The sequence below is a fragment of the Elephantulus edwardii genome, unplaced genomic scaffold, assembly GCF_000299155.1.
Source record: "Elephantulus edwardii isolate Elephantulus edwardi_28Jun2011 unplaced genomic scaffold, EleEdw1.0 scaffold00508, whole genome shotgun sequence".
Taxonomy (NCBI): domain Eukaryota; kingdom Metazoa; phylum Chordata; class Mammalia; order Macroscelidea; family Macroscelididae; genus Elephantulus; species Elephantulus edwardii.
In genome coordinates, this window is record NW_006400258.1 from 221,760 (window position 1) to 234,972 (window position 13,213).

Sequence of the window (13,213 nt, forward strand, 5' to 3'; positions counted from 1 at the left end):
TTGTCAGTACTAAGTGATAAACAGACTGGAAAATTTCCTTGGGAGCATTCGTTTGCTTATGAAATCCATAAATACACATTCAGAATATAAAGCATGAAGCTGAAAAAATAGTTCCCTGCCCACATAGAATTGGGTTCCTACTCATCTACATACACACCCAAACCAGTGAACAGCCTTGAAGACACACCCTCATGATTTTCTGAAGACACATCCTCATGATTTTCTAAAGAATGGACCTGAGCATACACTAGACAGGGTATCTGCCTGTTCTCCAGGTACAGATCTGCTGTGGAAACTCCAGGTACTGCTATGCAACCAACAGGCCCCACCCCACCCCTAAACAGTGTCATGTGCCACCAGCCTCCCATAAACCGGGTCAAGTACACATGTTGCAACAGATAGCCTTCATTCCAGACAACAAATCCAGTCCGAGCCACAGTGTGTCACCTTCTGGAATATTCGTGGTCTCAGATGTGTCCTATGACACTCAAAAGGAAGGCTAGTGCCAGAGTGAACTCTGAGTAGGGGCAAGCAGGGCCAGCAACACTGATTCCAAGATATTTTGCCTCTTGAAGTACAATAGATGGGCAGGATGGTGCCCCCAGGATACAGAAACGCTTCCCACCAGATGAGCAGAGGCACACTCAGTCCACGGCTAGCAAAAGCAACAGTCTCATGACCAAAGCCAGATGTCACAACTCTCTGTTCAGGTAGTATGACTAGACATGGATCATAAGTGTCTCTGCCTCTTGTCCCCAGCTGGAACCCAGAGAAGGCCTGCACATATCCAGTATGCATGTAAGGCTGAAGGGAGACGTGGCCACCCAGCCAAAAAAGAGGCTAGCAGACCCACTGTACATTCAGACAAGCATGACAATCACAAACAGTAATTGCGTAGTATAGATCAAGCGACCCTCATGCAAAGGACAAGCTGTGGCAAAGCACAGGCATCACCCAAGGTGTTACTCTCTGGCCTCTTCCCCTGTGGCCACTCACCACATGAGCCTTTCTTCTCTGCACGAGCATGACCAGTAGTGAGATAAACATTATTGTGTACCTTGTTATGAGAATGAAAAAATAGAAAATCCACATCCATCCAAGTTTATCCTGGATCAAAGACACCAGATACTGGCCAGCTGCAAATCTGATACTCCTGGTTCTGTCAACAAAGCCAATGACCATGGTCAATGCCTCACTGCTTTCTGGGGCCAACGCCAGTAGAAATGGCATAACTATATATTAGTCTGTCTGCCAATAAAAAAACCTGTGACCATCATCAGAAAAGAATTAATGGACTTGTCAGGAGAGTGGCTGTACCTCACGAGGGCACAGGTAGCCAACAACAGGCTCAGCACTAAGACAGGGGCCCTCTCCTGCAGCAGGCCCTGTAGGAAAGTGAAAGCCCTGTCAATTCCTCCCTGCAGATTCTTCCTATCATTTCCCCCATCATACCAGATGAACAGCAGGTCAGCTTCTGCCTCCTTCAACCTGAAGTTCTTACATAGATAGAAAGGCAGCCAGAAGAAGGAGTAATTCACAAGCTTCAGGCAGGCAGGAGTCAACAAATACGGGATTATTCCAGGGAGGCAGCCCACCTAAGCAAAGCCTCTGGCCTTGACCTGGGCCACTGCAGTATTTCCCTCTTAGATCAAGTATTTGGGCTTTTAGTCATCCTCATTTTCAGCACCGTTCATTAAAGGCAGGTATGAGTCTTCTTCAGCACTGTCCTCTCCCTTGATACCTAAGAGATTGATTTCCTCTGGTGACACCAGGAGCCCAAATATGATGACTCCACCAGCAAACTACACTGACGCTGTCAACAGGAAGGCATAATGGAGGAGGCCAGACACGCTCCCAGAATGTTGCCCACAGATACACAGGCACTCTAGAGACCAAATAACGCCTTGTCCCACTTTCCCAAACCAATGACCATGACAACATAGAGCCAGCCAGTGGACTGCAGCAGACCGTTGACAAGCCACAGGAAGCAACAGAACCATTTGTAGAAATACATCCATTCTGTGACAGTGCCAAAGACAAAGATCAATAATGCTGATGAACACATGCCAAAAGACAGGACCTATTGCAGATTGAGGTGGTCCCTGATGATGTCACTGATGAAAAGGCCCATAGTGTAAGACAAGAAAAAAATTATGCCCAGTGTCTCCGGGACACTGGCCTCCTCACCACTGAACAACAGGTGGTTGGCACCCCCAGATTCCTACAGACAGCTTGGTGGACTTCTTGAAGGTAGTGGGCATCCACTGTTTTGAGATACTGAGTTTGACATTACTAAACGTTTTCCTCAAAGCATGGAGCAAATGAGTAACTGAAGAAGGTGAACAGGAACACAGCCAGGTGATGATAGCTGAGCTGCAAGACCAGCATGCCCCTCTGAAAATGCTCCAGCCAGGCCATGTTCTCTGATTCTCCTTCAACGTCTCCAACGTGAGGGCTTTACATAATTTCTTCTTTCAGCTGCCCCTACTCTCATCTCCACAGTGCCTCAGGGCTCCAATCACGATGTTACCCAGAGCCCACTGTCCCTGCCACAACCTGGTCCAGCTGCCACCTCAGCCCCATTGCTCCAGCACATCTGGCCATTCAGTTAGATGTCCAGTTTTGCCAGCACTAATTTGTTAAAGGATTTCTGGTAGCCCAGTGACAAGAAACTGAGCTGTAATCCCAAAGGCACACAGTTTGAGGTCATCAGCTGCTCTGCAGGGAAAGGATGGGCAATCTCCTGCCATTTTATTAACTGCCTCTGAAAACCACCTGGAAGGTCAGTTATGAGTCAGTTCTGACTCAACAGTACACAAGAACATTTGTTAAAGAGGCTGTTGTCTCTCATTTAATGTTTTGTTTCCCTGTCAAATGTCAGTTGACCATGGATAGATTTCTTAATTGTTGATTCTATTCTATTGATCTATGTGACTGTTGTTGTACCAATGCCACGCTATTTTGATTACTACAGCTGTGTAGTAGATTTAGCTATCAGGGAATGAGATATCTTCTGCTTCCTTTTTGTTTTTCAGAAGAGCGTTACTTATTCCGGGTCTCTTTCCTTTCCAAAAGAAACTGGAAATTGCCTTAAGTTGTACTCAGCTCAGCAGCACCTAACAACAACAATCTCCTTGAAGAATGAATTTGGTATCTGTATTGCAATTGCATTGAACGTATAGGTTGTTTTGGGGAGGACTGTCATTTTCACAATGTTCAGTCTTCCTCTCCATCAACAGGGAATATTTTTCCATTTAATTAGGTCTTTTATTGTTTCTTATAGTAGTATTTTGTAGTTTTCCTTATAAAGGTCTTCTGTATCTCTAATTAAATTTATTCCCAAATATTTCATCTTGGCTATTGTAAATTATATTGCTTCTTTAGTTTCCTTTCTGTGTTTTCTTTGTTGCTGTATAGAAATCCAACTGATTCTTTTATGTTGATCTTACGTCTTGCCAACCTACGCCATTGGTCTACTAGGTTTACCAGGATTGTTTTGTTGAGTCCTTGGGTTTTCTGTACACACTATCTGCATAAAGCAACAGTTTCACCACCTCTTTGCTAATTTGCATGCTTCCTATTTCCTTCTCTTGCCTTATTGACCTAGCAAGAACTACTGCAGTGTTGAATAAAGGTGACGATAGTGGACATCCTTGTCTGGTCTCTACTCACAATAACGTCTTCAGTTTCTCTCCCTCAAGAATGATGTTGGCTTTTGGTTTTGTGTATACACTTTTCACCAGGTTGAGAAAATTCTTCTCTATTCCTATTTTGTTGAATGTTTTGATCAGGAAGGGGTGTTGGGTTTTGTTAAAGGCCTTTTCTGCATCAACGTGGTTCTTGTTCTTTGTTTTATTAATGAGATTAATTACATGAATTTTTTTTTTAATGCGCACCATCCTTATGTTATTGTGATGAATCCCATTTGTTTGTGATGGAATGAGGAGAAACCTTAAAAATTGAAGGATGATTTTCAGTCTTCTCATAATGATGAGTTTTGTCGTTTGGTTTTTGTTTTGTTTTGTTTTAATTCATACTGCTGTTCCATTCACATTGTAATTATTGATAGGTCCATTTTCATCATTGACATTTTGCTATGTTCCTTTTCCTGCTGTTTCTGCTTACTTTTGTCAGTCCACTTTACTTGGCTGTCTTTGTGAAGGACTTCCCTTAGTATTTCTTATAGAGTTGGTCTTGTTTTCATTAATTTCTTAAGTTCCCGCTTTTCTGCTAATGACCCAATTTCTCCTTAATATATTGTTAGTCTGGGCAAAAGGGGCCAAAGAGAAGAGTGAAGAATTCAGAACTCAAATGCTGATGTCCTTGCCTGCTGCTGATAAGAAGAGCAAACAGCCTTTTATGTCTGGCTGAGCTAGCAGGTGGCTCCTAAATCAGAGTGGAATGTCCCTTCCTAAAGACTCTGTTTATGAAAATCCTCCCCAGTAAGTTCACAGTGTGACTTCCCATTCTGCCTCTCCAGGATGAGGAACTCACCCGGGAGCTCCCCTTTCCCCACTTTAATAGAGCTGAATTAAGCTTTCTTCCATTCTCTCTGATTTCTTCTTTAAGTCCACTAACCTAACATATGGTGCTGCGAAACCCAGAAGATGAGTTAAGGTGCTGCGTCCCCGCCTTAGGGCGAGTGTTGACTCCCCTTACTCTCTCCAGAACCAGTCTGTGCAGTGTCAAGATGCCTGAATGGTAAAGTAAAGTTCTGCTGCTCTCTCTCTCTCCCCTGTGCTCTGTGTGGGCAGCTGCTGGTCAGATCTCTGCCCCTTTTGTCTTTCTGGTCTCTGTATTCTCCCTCTCCTTCTTCTGGAGGCTCCTAAAGCTAGACCAAATTGATTTCCAAGCATATTAAGCCTTTACTCCTCCTTTCCAAAGCTTTTAAGTTTTCCAGTCCAGACATGAGAACTCAGATCTGTTCCACTGGCCTTCCGTTCCTCATACCCACAAAAAACACAGATCTGTGTGGGAAAGCCAACCAGAAATGCCAGGCATTTCTTCCAGGCTATGATGGCTCTGAGGACACTCAAGCTGTCTATAGCCTCTCTCCACTCGACTCCTGCCCGAGACTCCTGGTTTCCAGAGGACACTGGGATTCCGGTTGCCTCACCCACAAATCTGGGAACCATGGGAAGCCAATGTCTATCCAAGCTCTCAAGAGATGGTCTCTTGAACTGCCTTCTCTCAAATCTCTCACACTTGAGTATAGCTGAAGACCTCTGCCTCAAAAAACTAATCCTTTTTCTGTAACTGAGCAGCCACAATACTAGCTAAGTAATAACTCTGAGTGGCCTAAGAATAAAACCTTTAGTTCAGCATCTAAACACTTTCTGCCAGTGGACTTAAAGAAATTTTCTTTTGTTTCACTCCCATACTTTCCTCTCTGTCCCAGCCTCTACCTCCTCCAAAAAACACCCAAATTCACGCCAAAGCTAGATCTCTTTGTCTGAAACCTCGCCCTCCCTTTTCATCCGGACCAATCCAAACTCAGCCATTCCTATCCTGCCTCTTACATCATCTGCTACCAAGGATTTACGATCCCGCCAAGCTAAACCTCTTTGTTTTCCAGTTGCCCAGCACTCTTCTATCCTAACCAATCTAGACTCAAGCATTCCTATTCCACTCCTCCTACCGAGTCTCTCCCATGTCCTCTTCAAAAGTTACAAAAGTTAAAAGTCCCTCTCGCATTCAAAACACTACATCTTTCTGTATCTCTAACTGCTATAAACTCACTCACCTTTAATCCTACAAAGAACCCCTTACAGCCTCTGCTTTCCTAACTCAGTCATATGCAAATATAGCCTCACCACAGGAAGCCCTTTCCAATTCTCCCTCATATGCAGCCGGTCATGCCACCTTCCTCTCTCCCCAGCCCGTTCAGAAAACGTTTCCTGCATCCACTGTCTTCTTTTTCCAATCCTGACCTACAATTAAACCATCACTTTCCTCCTCTGATCACATCAGCAGCAAAAACACACGGGTAAATTCACCAAACCTCTCTGCTCCCGCTTTCCCCGTTTATGTGTCAGCTCAGGTAAGCCCCTCTCCCGTCCGGCTTGAGAAAGTTCCCAGAGCAGAGAAAAATGTCAAAATGAATAGCAAGTTCTCACTGCTACCCCACAGCACACAGATAAAAGCTAGAAACTACCTGCAAACACCCAATTTGCCTCCAAACACCCTATTTGAGACTTGGCAGACCTTTAAAGTTTCAGTGCCCAAAATGAACTGGCAGGAAAAAGACTCGTGCCTGACAGAAAGCGAATCTGCAAGCCCAGGCTCTCCTGGCTGCCTTATAGCCAGCAGTGTTGAAGGGTCAGAAAACTAATGCTCGTTCAATGAGCCAATTACCTCCTGGTGCATGCTTCAAATGCAGCAAAGAGGGTCATTGAGCTAGCCGTTGCCCAAACCCTCAACCTCCAACACGGCCTTGTCCAATCTGTAGGACAATGGGTCATTGGAAGGTTGATTGCCCTTCGGCACCTAGTTGTAGAAGGGCAGTCCTGACCTTCTAGGCCTAACTGCAGAGGATTGAAGATGCCCAGGTTCAACAACCCTCACCACTCCCGCTAAGCTCCAAAGGTAACCTTCAGGTACCAAGCAAACCAGTTTCCTTTCTGGTTAGCAGGAGAGCTACCTGTTCAGTACTCCCTTCTTTCTCAGGTTCTGTTTTCCCTACCAGGTCTCAATAATAGGGATTAATAGCCTTCCCTCCAAGCCTCCTACCACTCACCAGGCATTGTCAGCCCTATCGTATAGTATCTTTCCATGTCATCTGTAACCTCTCACTACCAACCTGTTTTCGTTACTCTAAAAAAAAAACCCTCCTCCTTTTTCCTTCTAAACCCCATTCCCTGTTGCTGCACAACACTGCAGAAGTTTAAAACCCATAATTACTTTTCTACTTTCCAATAAACTTCTTATCCTAAATAAATGAATAATCTTCTGGTGTGCAGTCCCACACCTGCACTGCTCAAACTTCTTGGCCTCCAAAGGATACAGAGTATCCCCTTCCAAGGCCCAAATATCTCTACTCACAGTCACATATATCAGCTTTCAGTTAACTCCCACTACTAGAAGTCTAACAGTCAATCTGCACATAGCCATTGAAAGCCTCATACCTCTTCAAACTGCTGATCAAATTCTCTCCTTTCTCGGCCTTGTTAGTTTCCTCAGACACTGAATCCCCAATTTTTCTTTACTTGCAAAACCTTTCTCAAACTCCAATACTTTCTTCTACAGTTCCCATTCCTTACTTTACCAAATTCCTCTAAACTTTTTCACTTGTACACCGATGAAAAAAATTATTGCTGTTGGTGTTTTAGCTCAACCTCTTGGACCCACCTTCACACCCATTGCATACTTAAGCAGCTCTCCTCATTAAGAAAGCACTGAAACTTACCTAAGAAGCACCCCCCTACAAATCTTCTCAAGCCACAGACTACGAGATCAACGTTCAGATCATTTTCTTCCTTATGTCCTCCTAAGCAGATAAAGAAGCATTACCTACTTTTCCTCAAAAATCCTAGTATTTTCCTCTCCCCTAGTAAAATGATGTCCGTAGCTTAGCTTCCCTCTCAGAGGGAGCAGCTTTCGTGGCCTCATTGCTACATAAGCAGAGCAAAAGCCTGCCCAGCTTCTTTGTTAGTCTGTCTTGTACCCTCTAAACTAAGCCAAACTTCTCCTTCTCTGCCTTGTCCTTTTTTCCTCTCTGTTCTATTACTCTGGTCCCAAAGATTGAAGGCAATTTTCCATTTAAATCTGAAAACATCCAACACTGGCTTCAGTTCTCAACTGCAAAAATCCTCTGAGGTAAAGGTCCAATCATTCCCTGAGGCGCCCAGGGATTGCCTTGGCTCTTTTACCTCATTAAAAAGGCAGGACCTGTCCCAGGGACAGCTCTCCTCCTCCAAACTCGGGAACATCCGGCATTATGTCTAATCTGAGGATCTGCCCCAGGGACAGCACTCCTCACAAACCTCTGGCATTATTTCTAATCTGGGGATCTGTCCCAGGGACAAATCTCCTCAGAAAATTATGTATCCTCAATATCAAGCCTGATTTAAAGCAATCTCAAATTGTGCAACCTAATTTTGGCTTGTTCAATCCATCTGTCCTTCAAAACATAAGAACTGAAATAGCAAATAGTCAAGGGTTTATACTCAAACTCGTTCTTTACTGTCCACTTTCATGTCTCTTTCTGCCTCGGAATCTGCCCTGATTCCATGTTAAAATTCTCTGAGAACTCTGCAAAATTGGAAGTCTATGTAACCTGTCTCTCACTATCTGGCCTAAAAGCACCTAGGACTGCTAGATCGCCCTAATTCTTTACACTCCTCCATGAGCTTGATCTGCCTTCCACCTGCTCTTCTTTGAACTGTCCTTGGGAACACCCTTCACAGGGGTTTTCACCTTCCAAACAACACCAGATTGATTTAAGACGTCTAACAAAATTCAACTCTAAGCCTAACTAAGCCTCATCCCTAGGTTTGGCTTCCCTACTTTAATACAGACAATGGTCCTAGCTTCATCTCTGAAGACACCCAACAGGTATCATCTAGTTCAAGTATCTGCTATAAGCTGTACGTACCAAATCACTCCCATTCTTCAGGCAAAACAAAGCACATATACAGACTCATTAATTCATATCTTACTAAACTGACTGTCAAGTTACACAAGTCTTAAGTTAACGTATTTCCTATTGCCTTAGCCTGTATCTGAACATTCTGTTCATCTTTCTTTCTAAACTTCTTCCAACTGATATACAACCAACTACTTCTGGTAAACCATAACTTGCTCACCAAGCCCCTTGTTTTGGCATCATGCCTTGTTGTTCCCTCCTTAAACAATTACTCTGAAAACACTCAGACCGCTGTACACCCAGACTCTCAGCTGAAGGTCTGGACCAAGCCACTAAAATCACTTAAAGAAATGCCATTCTCATCAAACAGCATGCACCCAAGCCTCTCCTACCACACTGAAGTGGGCCTTGTGCAGTCATCCTGACCACTCCCACCGCTATTAAGGTCATGGGCAACCCCCATTAACACAAACATGTTCCCCTCACTGAGCAAATTTCCTACGCTTTAGATGCCAACACCCAAGTACAAGTCTCCAGTGACATTCTCTCCAAGCTAAGCAGACAATAATACAACAAGCCAAGCCTCTGGAGAGCCACAAACTATGTAGGCTCCAACTCTCCAACTTGGTTCCAAATTATCCAGGGCATCTGCACCTTACTATTCCTTAACCAAAGTCAAATGGAAACCAATATTTCCCATTGTTTCCTGTGTGCCTCTTTACAACAACCTTTTCTAACAACAGTACCAATCAATTTCTCTAGACCACACTCCACCAAAACACCTCAAGCCATTCCATCAGCCCAAACTGAGTGTTCCACCACTCAAGAACACATTCCCTTCTGAAAACCAAAGCCTGATAAGAACACTAAGCCCACTTGCATCTAACACCCTGTGCAGTGAAACAACCAGGACAACATTTTTAATGTAATAAAACTCAATACAAAATTAAACCACAAGCCTTCTCTTAAATTAACTAAAAAACTCATTTCTGACTTAAAGTTTCCTTCTTTAAGACCAATAGTAATCATAAGCATACTGTTATTAATAGCTCCATGTCTCTTTTAAGTTCTTACTTCACAGGATCAAGGAGATCCTTAATTCTCCCCTGGCCACTAATCCCAGACTGACTCACTCCAGGCTCTGAACCCCCAGATCATAGCCCCTGTTCAGCAGGAAGTAGCAGAAGAAAAATATGTCGCCCTGTTTTATCAGAAAAAGGAGTCTGAGATGTTAGTCTGGGCAAAAGGGGCCAAAGAGAAGAATGAAGAATTCAGAACTCAAATGCTGATGGCCTTGCCTGCTGCTGATAAGAAAAGCAAACGGCCTTGCATGTCTGGCTGAGCTAGCAAGTGGCTCCTAAATCAGAGTGGAATGTCTCTCCCTAAAGACTCTGTTTATAAAAATTCTCCCCAGTAAGTTCACAAGTGTGACTTCCCATTCTGCCTCTCCAGGATGAGGAACTCACCCACTTTAATAAAGTTACATTAAGCTTTCTCCTGTTCTCTCTGATTTCTTCTTTAAGTCCACTAACCTGACATATATGATAGACAACTTTGCTTGGGCTGTCAATTGCTTTCTTTCTGTTTTATCTTTATGCCATCTCATTTTCTTCTTTCTCACAGTTTCTGATAAGAAGTCACAGCTTAATCTAAATAGTTCTTTCTCTGTAGATGAGCCGTTGTTTTTCTCGTGCTGCTTTTAGTATTCTGTCATTGATTTTGGAGAATTTGGGTATATGTCTTGATATTTTTCTTTTGAAGTTTAGTCAGTTTGATGTTTGCTGACCTTCTTGAATATCTTATTTCCTTACTATTTGTGATACTTAAAAAGTTTTCTTCTGGTACCTCTTCCACAATTTTCTCAGTGCTCCCCCACCCCCACCCCATTCCTGTTCTGGAATTCTAATAATGCATCATTCTAATGTTTCCTTCATTTTCTTTATGTTCTGGTTTGGTGTTTTGGTTTTTTTTTCCCTTATAAGTTCCCTTTACTTCAGGGAACTTGCTTGTGAGTTCAAGCCTCTAAATTTTTGGATAACAGTTGAGTGTTTAACCATTGTGCACCCAGGGCTCCTTCCTATTTGTAGACTAGAAGAATGAATAAGTAATGATCTCTTTTTTAATCTTTATTGCAATAACTTTCTTTTTGATCTCTTTGCCTTCAATTATTTTCCATCAAGACTACATTATCACACTAGCTAAAATCTTGGTCCTGTGCCTTCAGATTAAATTCCAACCTCTAGGATAATAGTTTGCTCATTTCACTTTATAATTAGAATAATAAGTAGGTTATCAAACTCTTTATTGTCTTAAAAAAATCCAACAATGCCCCAGAAGTGTGTGTTTCAGTTTTATTTTGTTGTATAACTCCATGCAAGAGACATGCTAATAATCCTCTGCTGGATTTCAAAGAAAGTTCCTTATTGGTCATGCCTTTCAGAAAAAAGTGATATCTATGTAGATATTAAGAAGTTAATACATTGTTTTTAAAAGATTCAAAAATAAAACTGCAAACTCTAATAAAAAGTTACTTTTAAGGATCATATCAATAAACACTGTAATAGGCATTTTCTAAAATTCCTTTGTTACAAATAACATTAGTAAGAACAATTGACATTTTTTTCCATTCATACATTGTTCCACACTTTCCTCCCTGCCCACACATCCCTCCCAGTTCAATTTTCTCCTTAAAAAGAAAAAAAATCTTCATTGTTATAAAACACCCTCTCCCCAGTCCACTTCACTATGTAGCTTTCATTCTGGACTCCTGTCATGACAATAATATCTTATCATATATTCCTCCAAAACAGTTCTCTCCCTCATCTGTTTCAATGCAGTATACATTATTTATCCCCTCTTAGTTCCCCCCCCAATTGTGATGTCAGTTCTGCTTTACAACAGGTGCACTGTGCAGTAATTTTTCTTTTGTGACTGAGATACTTCACTCAGTATAATGTCCTCCAGGGTCACCCATTTTGAATAATATTGCAAGAGTTCCTTGTTTTTCAATGCAGCATAGTATTTCGTTGTGTGAATATACCACAGCTTCTCTATCCATTCTTTTGTTGATGGGCCCTTAGGTTGTTTCCAACTCTTTGCTGTTGTGAACAAAGCTGCAATAAACATGGGTTTGCATATATCTGCTTGGGTGGCAGTTCTGGATTCTTTAGGGTATATTCCCAGTAGTGGAATGGCTGGGTCAAATCGTATTTCTATTTACAATTTTTTGAGAAAGCGCATTACTGCCTTCCATACTGATTGCACCATTTTACACTCCCACCAACAGTGAATAAAGGTTCCAGTTTCTCAACAACCTTGCCAGCATTTGTTGTTTGCTGTTCTATTAAATTTTGCTATTGTTATTGTGGTGAGATGATATCTCATAGTTGTTTTGATTTGCATCTCTCTTAGAGCTAGGGATTTTGAACATTTCTTCATGTGTTCACCATCTGAATGTCTTCATTGGCAAAGTGTCTTCATATCCTGTGCCCATTTTTCAACTGGGTTGTTTACCTTTATCTTGTTATGGTGCTCAAGTATTTTATAAATTCCAGATATAAGTCCCTTGTCAAACATGTCATTACAAAATATTTTACCCCAGTCTGTGGCTTCAATTTTTACCCTGTTGGAGAAGTTTTGGGATGTGCATAAGGATTTGATTCTTAGAAGGTCCCATTAATCTATTTTATCCTCTCCTGGTTGTAAATTTTTCAGGATGCTTGGAAGACTGCTTATGTTGTGGATTAGGACTTCTAGAGTTCTTCCAAGATTTTCCTCTAATAAAGTTTTTAGTTCTTATTTTTAGTCCTAGGTCCTTGATCCACTTTGAGTTGGTTTTTGTGTATGGAGTGAGGTGTGGATCTTGCTTGAGTTTTCTATGGATAGCTTTCCAATTTTGCCAGCACCATTTGTTAAAAAGGCTGTCGTTTCCCCACTTAACTGATTTCATCTCCTTGTCAAAAATCAGTTGACCATTGGTAGATGGGCTGATTTCTGGATTTTCAATTCTATTTCACTTATCTATATGTCTGTTGATATACCAGTACCATGCTGTCTTGACCACCACAGGAATGTAGTTGGATTTGAAATCAGGGACTGAGATGCCTCCTACCTTGTTTCTTATTTTAAGGAGTATTTTGCTTATTCGAGGTCCCTTTCCATTCCAAATGAAATTGGAGATTACATTTTCTATCTCATTGAAGAATGAAATTGATATTTATATTGAGATTGCACTGAATGTGTAAAATGCCTTTGGCAGTATTGTCATTTTCACAATATTGAGTCTTCCTGTCCATGAAACTGAAGAGGACCTGAAATGCTTGCTGCAGAGGGTCAATGACCGCAGCCTTCAATATGGATTGAGGCCCAATGTCAAGAAGACAAAGATTCTCACCACTGGACCAATTGGCAGCATCAGGATGGATGGAGAAGAGACTGAGATTGTTAACAACTTTCGTTTGCTTGATTCCACAGTCAATACTCTTGACACCAGCAGCCAGGAAATAAAAAAACGTATTGTGATGGGAAAGTCTGTTATTAGGGGACTCTCCAGGGTTCTGAAGAGCAATGGTGTCACTCTGGAGACTAAGGTGTGTCTGATACAGGCCATGGTCTTTGCAATCACTTGTT

The 13,213-nt window shown here is 42.1% G+C and overlaps 1 pseudogene; it reads right to left on the reverse strand.

The window, feature by feature from the left end:
* Positions 1-915: 915 nt before the first annotated feature.
* Positions 916-2,418, reverse strand: LOC102867033 (annotated as a pseudogene).
* Between the last annotated feature and the right edge of the window lie 10,795 nt (positions 2,419-13,213).